Here is a 9,535-nt window from a genome sequence, read left to right as displayed (position 1 = left end):
CCCATTGGAATGTCACCTTATCGTTTAGTGTTTGGCAAGGCATGTCACCTCCTGTTGAGTTAGAGCATCGAGCCTATTGGGCTATTAAGAACTTAAACTTTTCACTTGACAAGGCAGGAGCTCAAAGAAAGCTCCAGCTCAATGAGTTGGACGAGATTCGTAGAGATGCATACGATAGTGCTAAGGAGTATAAGAACAAAATGAAACTTGTGCATGATAGGAATATTTTACGAAAGTCATTTTCTCCAGGTCAAAAAGTTCTTCTGTATGACACTCGTTTGCATCTATTCCCCGGGAAGTTGCGCTCTCGGTGGACCGGTCCTTTTGTGGTCCGTACTGTTTTTCCTCATGGCGCTGTTGAGATTGAGACACCAATGGTAGTAGTTCTTCGAAGGTTAACGGTCAGCGATTGAAGCCCTTTTTAGAGCTTTTCCTACAGGTGATGTTGAGGAGGTCCCTCTGGAGGACCCTGTTTACCTTGATTGACCATCGAGGCGATTTTGTATGTTGTAATATTTTTGTAGGTTTTTGGTTACACTTCACCCAGGTACTATCTTTCCGACTTCTCTCTTTACTATTTCCTCATGTTACTTATATTTTTGGTACTGTTCTTTGATTAGAAACATTGAGGACAATGTTAGATTTAAGTTTGGGGGTGGGGTAGAACTTTTTGTTACCTTTTCGTTGCAATAAATAAACTCCAGAGCCTAGAAATTTATCCCTATTAAGGATGGCACTAACCAATCTAAGTGGATGGAAGCATTTTGGTTGTAGGAGTTGAGGAACCAATCTGACTAGATGGCAACATCTAAAGAGTCTATTCATAAAAGCACAGAGCTCAGGTGTTAGAAATAACATGATAGTTTCACCATATCTCGTTGAGTCCTTTTCACTTCTGTTTTATTTTGTTTTTAAACTATGTTTCTCTAAGTGATTAGGTGGGGCTCACGATTCAAGTTGTTACCAATGCTAGGGTGAATTAGAGTGATTGAGATACAAAAAAAAAAAAAAAAGACCGGACCACAGACCAACTGGAATAAATTCAATAAAGTCGACCACTGGAACCCTTGTATATGCCAGTTGTGTTGACCTAGAGTTAGGATTATCGACCACTGGTACCTTCATATATTTCATTGTGTTGATATTAGTCAGACCGGTATCTCAGTCCATAAGGATAGGTTCATTTTGGTGGAGGCCTTCAGACAAATATGAGAAACACCGTTCACCTAGTAAACATCAAAACCATCTATGTTTTTCTCTATGCCCATCTTCTTGATCTATCCATGTGATTAGTTTCGACTCCGGATATTGATGTCCATAGTGCAACTATCTGAGTAGAGCTCTGTCACTTATATATGAATTTTAATATGCTTGAGCGCAAACTCGTGTACAACAATTGGAATTTCGCATCAGGGTACTTCCTCCTGTAGTCAATAAGTATGCCAACCAAGGAGATTCTTTAGTGCCTTCCAAGGTTCTGTGTAGATAGCTAGGGTCTGGAGTATAAAGGTTTTGTGGGTATACCTCTGGTAAGCCCTCCGGAGACAACACTCCGCCACTAGGGACACATAGGGGTTTAAAGGCTTATTGCATACGCTAAATGCAATCGACGATGCCTGCGACAGTGAGTTAGGATTTTATTTCTATTTTATTTTTGCTCAAGGGCTAGCAAATAATAGGTTTGGGGGTATTTGATAGACACATTTTTGTGTCCGATTTGTCTCGATTCTATATATTGTTAGGGCTCATTATTGTACTTATTATGGTGTTTTATTTATTTGTAGGTATTTTTGGCCAATAAACATTTTTGGAAAAAGTTGGCTCGAAAAGTCGGAAAGCACCCGGAGGACATTTTCTATTCAGACTCTCACTTTGGATAAGGGGTAACCTAATTACTAAGGGGAATCCCATTTCCAGGCAGTTGCTAATCGCACCCCTACCCTGGATAAGGGGAAACCATCTTCAACATTTCAAAAACCAAGTTTTGGCGGGAAAGTAGGTGCAGTAAAGAACAGATTTTAGGGTTCCTGATTTGGAGGAGTTTGAGGTCGATTAAACCTCTGATTTTCATAGGATAGACTCCTTATGGGTCTAGGAATTTGATATGGGTGTTGAAATCGATTAGACTGGGCTCAATCGACGGATTTTTATCACAACAGAAAATATGGAAAGTCACGTGTGTGACCTGTTTTAGGGAATTTTAGAGAGATTAAAATGCTGTAAACCTTCCCAAAGATTTGTATCTATCTAAGGAAGAGTTTAGCATAAAAAGGAAAGCTCAGAAACGCGTATAAATTCTAAAACAAGAAATTGCCGCAACTTGTCCTTGAAGAGAAGGAAAGAGATTTTGGAAGATTTGGGAGAGATTTAATCGGTATTTTTGATATAAACAGATTGTTTGGGTCATATAGAAGGGGTGTCGAGAGTTTGGGGACCTGAGAAGAGCCAGAGAAGAACAAATCAGAGTTTTATCAAACTCTGTTTCTGCTGCTGCTGCTGCTGAAGAGGAAGAACGCGAAGAACATTGACGCACGAGAAACAGTCGCAGAACAGTGTCGTTGTTTAACAGCTGAAGAACATTAAGTTGTGCAGGACAGTCGTATTCTAGGGTCTTAAATTTCTGATCCTGTAACAGTTGATTAGTAACGTATATCTTCAGTATTGCATCACCAACTGTAACGGTGACTTCTGTAACATCTATACACCGTTGCAGATCTGCTGTTTTATATATTCTCTTCAATAAAACCACCTTTTGAGCCATGATTTATTATTTTGAACCTTTTTTTGATATGAGGAGCTAAACCCCATTGCTGAGGCGATAGAGGAAGCTATTTTTCCAACAAAAAGCGGTACAATCTATTTAATTTAATTTATTGCAATTATTATTATGATTATTTGCCTTGGACTATTATTGAATATGATTTTTATTTGAGTGATTGTGATCTATTTTGATGGAGTATGCTTAGTTTATAGACTCTTGATGCTTCATGCTTGGTATTTACAATTATTGCTTTTGAAAATCTACTTGTTGCAATAGTGAGAATCAAATTGAACAAGAAAATTGCATGAATACAAAGATTGGATTAAATCATCTTAAACTTGGAAAATAGTGGAATCTTAGCCTTAGTGTTCTTTTAATATTGATATCAACTTTGATTGAGTTTGCTATAATTTTTAGTGAGTTTTCTATTTTAATATTAGAATTTAAGTCTAATTAATATCCTTCACAAGTCTGAGAATCGAACCACTTTTACCACTATCTACAAATCACATCAAGATGATACAAGCGTTGTAATGCAAGTATCATATATTAGTAGTCAACTACAAGAGAGATAGGGAGTTTAAAGGAAAACGAACACATTATATTCTTGGAGAAGGTCATGCCCTAGACATCAACATTAATGGCAAAAAGAAATTTACCAAGTCAATACACTTACCCGTTTTTTTCTTACCTTTATTCAATCGAATTCGTATGGTTATATTCTATATTTTGATCCTAAAATTTTGTCTACATGATAGTTTGACATATATTTCATAAGCTAAAATAAAGAATTTTTTTTTGTGAAGAAATAAATTCATTGTCTGCACTTATGGAATGAAAAGTATATCATTTTCATGAGATTTAAGTACTCTAAAGAACTTGAGATATACTCAAAAGTACTTGAGTTATAAGGATCATTCGTACATTATGATGAAAAGTATATCATCTTCATGAACGGTAACACTCTAAAGTAAATGAGATAGATTTTCTTTTGTTACGTAATAAGGTCACACCACTTATTACACGAAACTCTTATGGAATTTAAATTAGTTGCTGAACTATTTAAATTGGTTGTTGATTACAAGGATTGGATCACCGGGCGCAGCATTGCTCAAAATTTGTTTTTAAGATAGAACAAAGACGTCGCAAAATCTCTAGATGTACCGAGAGATAATCACACTTTGTTAAATTCCCAAGTAACCCGTGTAAATGGATATGACGTGAAACATCACAATGATAAGAATGTAATTGATTGCATCTTTTATAGTCTCTAATATATTTGGAAGGAAATATATTTTAGAGAAACTAATGAGTCAATCTAGTACAATGTAATTCACTATAATATTTGGAGATATGGTAGAATATTTTCTAAGTCATTACCGATATTCATTTTCGAAAAGTACATGACTAAAGGAACTGTCTGAAACAACTCTGAAAGTAATCAGGAGGAGATGCCGACATCAGGGGGAGAATCCAAGGATATGATGTCGACATATTTTACTTCGAAATTGAATCTGTGTTGTACTCTTTTTCCCTTCAATCGAGAATAGTTTTTCCCAAAGGGTTTTGTTACTCGACAAGGTATTCAACGAGACACTAAAAACATCAAGTATGCTGAATGTTGAAGACATAAAGATCGCGTTGATATTACTGAAAATATCTGAATCAAAGAAATGAAACGTGATATTCTATTAAGCAACGTAACTTCCAGAATCAACAACATGGTCTTATAAACATTCAAATCACCAAAGCAAAGTGTGATAAACTCCTTTTGACTGCATTAGACTAATGAAAATTGTTTGACATCAGGGGGAGCATCTAATGGTGTGTTGAACTATTTTCCTTCACCGGGGTTACTTTTTCCCACATGGTTTTGTTACTCGGCAAGGTTTTTAATGAGACAACAACAAACACCGGGAATGTAATTTCCCAACTAAGGCTATTGTCTTTCCAATGAGGATTTTCTGCCTTAAGAGTTGTGAAGCAACTAGTCAACTTCAACGGAGCAAAGTGATCATCAGCAACGGATCACCTTTACTTGCATCTGTCACGTTGTACTATTTTCCCTCCGTCAAGGTTTTATCCCACTGGGTTTTCCTTGTCAAGTTTTTAGTGAGGCAACATATTGGAGTCCAACTATGTTCTAACTTTGCTAAATATTGTACTCTTTTTCTTTAGTTCAGGTCTTGTCCCTCTAGGTTTTCCTGAGTCCTGACGAAGTTTTAACGAGACAATTAACTTAGACTCGTCGATCTTTGAAGATCGTATTGCATGTGATGAACTACATGTAAAGTACGAGAAAACATGTGAAGTACTACATGTGAATAGTTGTACCAAGGTTTTATGCCACTGGGTTTCTCCTTGTCAAAGTTTTAATGAGGCAATTGATTTCGGCACATGTCATCAAGGAGAGAACGACATTTGAAGAACTACATTCAAAGCACTATATGTGAAGCACTATGTATAAAGTTTTGTTATTGAACCGCACAAGAGGGAGTGTTACATGGTCTATGGCCCATGGATGTGTGGTCCATATAGTTACCTGGAGTTTACCTTTACATATATATAAAGGATATTGTATCCATGTAACCCTGTTATTCTGATTAATAGAAACCTCTCTTTGTCTCTTTACTTTCTCCATATTTTCCACTGCAACATCTAGCACATTAACTAATAATATTTTCCAGAGGATATGCTTTAATTGCTGGTAATTAAAACATATATGAAGAAAATCATAATTAAATGCTTTTCAATATTTCGGACCAGGGATCACCTTGAGCATCAAGGAATATCTTTGAACAATAAGTGATAAGAGTTATGTACATGTTCAAATATGTCGACATATGGAAGCTTCTCATCTTGACAAACCCAAAACCCTAATTGACACACACCATGAATAAATATGCCATGGTTATTAGTTTTGTACAAGGAACCGATTAAACCATCACTCCAAAATATGTTGTGACCGGTTATAACATGATTCCTAATATAGGCTATAATCGGTTACAACTTGCTTCATGAAGTAGCTTATGATCGATTACATCTTGCTTCCCAAAGGTAGCTTGTGACCAATTACAACTACCTTCCCAATTCATCTTGTGACCGGTTATACCTTGGTTCCCAAAGTAACTTGTGTCCGGTTACAACTTGCATTCCAATATAACTTGTGATCGGTTACACCTTGATTTCCAATGTAGCTCAGACTGATTACAACTAGCTATATTATATAGGCTATGACCAGTTATACCTCAAGTCTCAATAAAGTTAAGATAGGTTCTACCATAGTCATCTTCCACTGGTCATCCAAAATATATTCAATGAATAATAAGACTAATCATGATTTCTCTTTCGATTATGAAAACAAGTTCATAAAACTCATGTAAAGATACATAGTTTTCTAGGATGAAATCACACCTATATAATGCACACATAATCAAGTAACTATATATAAAATAGATTATGTCGATGTCGTATTTATGAAGTTCCAAAAGATAAGCGTTTATACTTCGTAATATATTTTCCTTGATACTTTAATCATACTATTATGACCAAGTCTCACCACTAGAGTATTATATACAATATGTATAGCTTTACATGTTATGGTTTAAATATAGAACGATTTGAAAGATACGTTAGGAATGGAAACAAGATCAAGTCAATATTACTAACCTCAAATGTAAGGAATATGTCGTCGTTGTAGACGTTACTTCTTCTCATTCTTCAGGTGTTCGGAATAATACTTGTATGTCTCAACATTCCTAGAATTTCTAGTCTAACCTAAACGAAGTTGACTCTAGTATTTAATCAACAGACTCTAGATGAGTTTTGATACTAAAATATGACAACCAAACTTGACATACCAACGCTTGGTGGGTTCAACCGATCTATGGTCTAACACAATTAGTTAAGTCTCGGACTAGAATAAAATTGTAGTTGAGAAATAGTGGATCACGACAGTCATCATTGCGTTATACCGTTTGAAGGCGAAGATCAACCGAAGCTTTTGGTGAACTTCATCAATAATAGATAAGTGAAGACTGAACCGCCTATATCTCAAGTTATATTCACTTTTCTATTATTTGAGACGATGTCGCAAAACCAATTAGACTATTATGCATAGACAAGAATTTCGAGTCAAGTTTATCTTGATAATTAGTTCTCGAAATATAATGACTAAGTTTAATGAACATTTATTCATGCTTGATGAATTTCAATTGAGGATAATTTATTGTTCGGAATCAAAATCATGATTCAAGTTTTTTCGTTCGAAAATATCTTGGAGCAGTGATATGTGTCATTGATGTTATTCAGGAATGTTTTGAATCGATTTAGAGAGAAATATAGAACTACTATAGATTTGGATACAAGAAAATGTTATCAATATTACAAACTGGGAAATTTTTATATGTTTGAAACCGTATTATATGTACCTGTATAAGTAGTGGAGTAGCTATATATCGACTTACAGATTTGTGGGACGCATATTCTTATGCATATCATGTAAAAATTTGTTTAACTCGTGTGCCGGATCGGTATGCATACTCGTACGCAAACCATTTTTGAACCGTGGTTACGGAACCGGGATTAGTTTCCAAACTGGTACGCAAACTAAAATAGTTTTGTGTTCCTGAACTCGGCAGTGTATCCAAACCGGTATGCAAACCGATTTAGTTCTGTGAACTCCGGAACCGGTGACAGTCTTAAGGTTTCCAAACCGTTACGCAACCTAAAAAGTTTTGTTAACTCCGGAACTTGGTTTGGTTAAAAGTTCACAAACTGGTACACGTACTGTGGCTGAACCGACTCACCAAAGGCAATGGTATTTGTACCCTGTACACCTACTAATCATGTTAATTATATTTTCATGTGCGTTTAAATTATTTCTACGAGATAATTAGAATTAAATTAATTTTCTAAAAACACTAGACTTATTTGATCACATGTTTGTGACTCAGAGTTAATGTCTTATGTGTTCATGAAAATGAAGATTAAGCTTTTTAGTTCAAACCAGCTAGTTTCGGATAACCACGTTGAACTTAGTTTTTGTACACGGTTTGGTTACAGTCTCACCTAACCAGAGTGTATATCTTTCTTATGTAAATCAGATTCAAAGATTCGTCAACAGTGGATATTGTTTGCTTGGTTCGAAAGCTATCTTAGCTTAAACCTAAAGCAACCTATGCTTTCAATGTTTATAAAAGGGGAACTTCAAGCAACTGGGATTTTTGAATCCCGACACTACTTTTTGGTGTGTCCTAATTGTATCTAGAGTCGTCCTCTTCCTAACCCTTTTAGAGTTTAGTGACTACAAAGTCTTCATAGGGATTCATGAAGCCATGTCTAGTTATCTTTCCTTAATTGATACGTATTGATCTCTGTACCTTGGTAGCTATTACTATAAAGACGGAATTCAGAATAATAATAGACGAGAAACTTAGAAAACATAACACAAGTAGAAATTCGAAGAAAATATCTTCTCTAGATTATGAACAAGAAAACGATTACAATTCTCTCTTTGTTACGCTCACAATCTTCTCTAGCAGTGGATTAACCTTAAACTGTTTGCTAAGCTTGCACAAGTTTGTTCCATGCTTTCTCTAGGTTTTCCTAGTATTCTCTGTGTCTCTAGGTGCATCAATATCAAGAACACACTAACTATATATGTTTAGTTATGAGCTAAACATCCCTATTTATAGGCTTGGTTTGGTTTCCCAAACGTCTTAGGAATCTATTTCCTTTTGTAGGACTAATTCCCTTTCTAGGTTTATTACCTAAACTAAGAATATTTCTCAAAACAATACTCCTTCCTAAACTAGAAATTTTATCCTAAACAATGAATCCTTCCTAATATAGGATTATATCCTCAATTCGTCTTGAGGATCACTAGTTCCCGGGGAAAGGAAGATACACATGTATCATTGATAAATCGTGTATCCCGATCTTGATCGAGTGTTGAGCTACTCACTTGATCAAGATAGATAAAAATCATCAAAGTTCTCTTCATCTCAAACTTTGTTGATTCCACGGGTTTTGTACTTGTGAGGTGAATAATAATCTAGGCTACACTTCGAGTTGCATAAGTCCGGATTTTGAGGTTAGCTAGAGTTTGTCTATTGCTATCGATTTCCACACCTTTGATCAAACTATTTGATTATAAAAGAAAATCATATATAGGGTTAATCTGTGGGAGGAAGATTTGGTTTAAAGTCTTCAATTGAGTTGAAGCAACTCTTAGTTGGTGTGGCATCAGCTAAGGGAATCAATTGTGCGGTGTCCTGCTGGGATTCAAGAGGCGTAAGGAGTGTGAATGTACCTTAATCGATGGGATACCTTTTAGGGCTCAACTACATTCCAATATGAAGTTAATTGGTAGTAGTCTAGTGTTTGTAGTGGCTTAGCACAGTTTGGTGTTCAATCTGGACTGGGTCCCGGGATTTTTCTGCATTTGCGGTTTCCTCATTAACAAAACTTCTCGTTTTTGTGTTATTTTATTTTTCCGCATTATATTGTTTATCTTTATAATTTAAATATCACAGATTGTGCATTGATCAATCATAGTAGATACATTCGACCTAGTTTGTTGGATACGACTTGATTGTTTGTGATTAGGTTCACGGATTTGTTTATGTAAACGTTCTAATCGCGCGAGAGAGAGAGATATAACTCTAGATACTATTTCTTGATTGAGTTTAACTCTCAGAGTTGTATTGAGTTTGTACATACAGATTTCTTAACAATAAAGTGGTGGTGTACTTTGGTACCCCCGCGTTTTCA

Source organism: Papaver somniferum, chromosome 8, assembly GCF_003573695.1.
Source record: "Papaver somniferum cultivar HN1 chromosome 8, ASM357369v1, whole genome shotgun sequence".
Taxonomy (NCBI): domain Eukaryota; kingdom Viridiplantae; phylum Streptophyta; class Magnoliopsida; order Ranunculales; family Papaveraceae; genus Papaver; species Papaver somniferum.
This window is presented reverse-complemented; position numbering follows the sequence as displayed.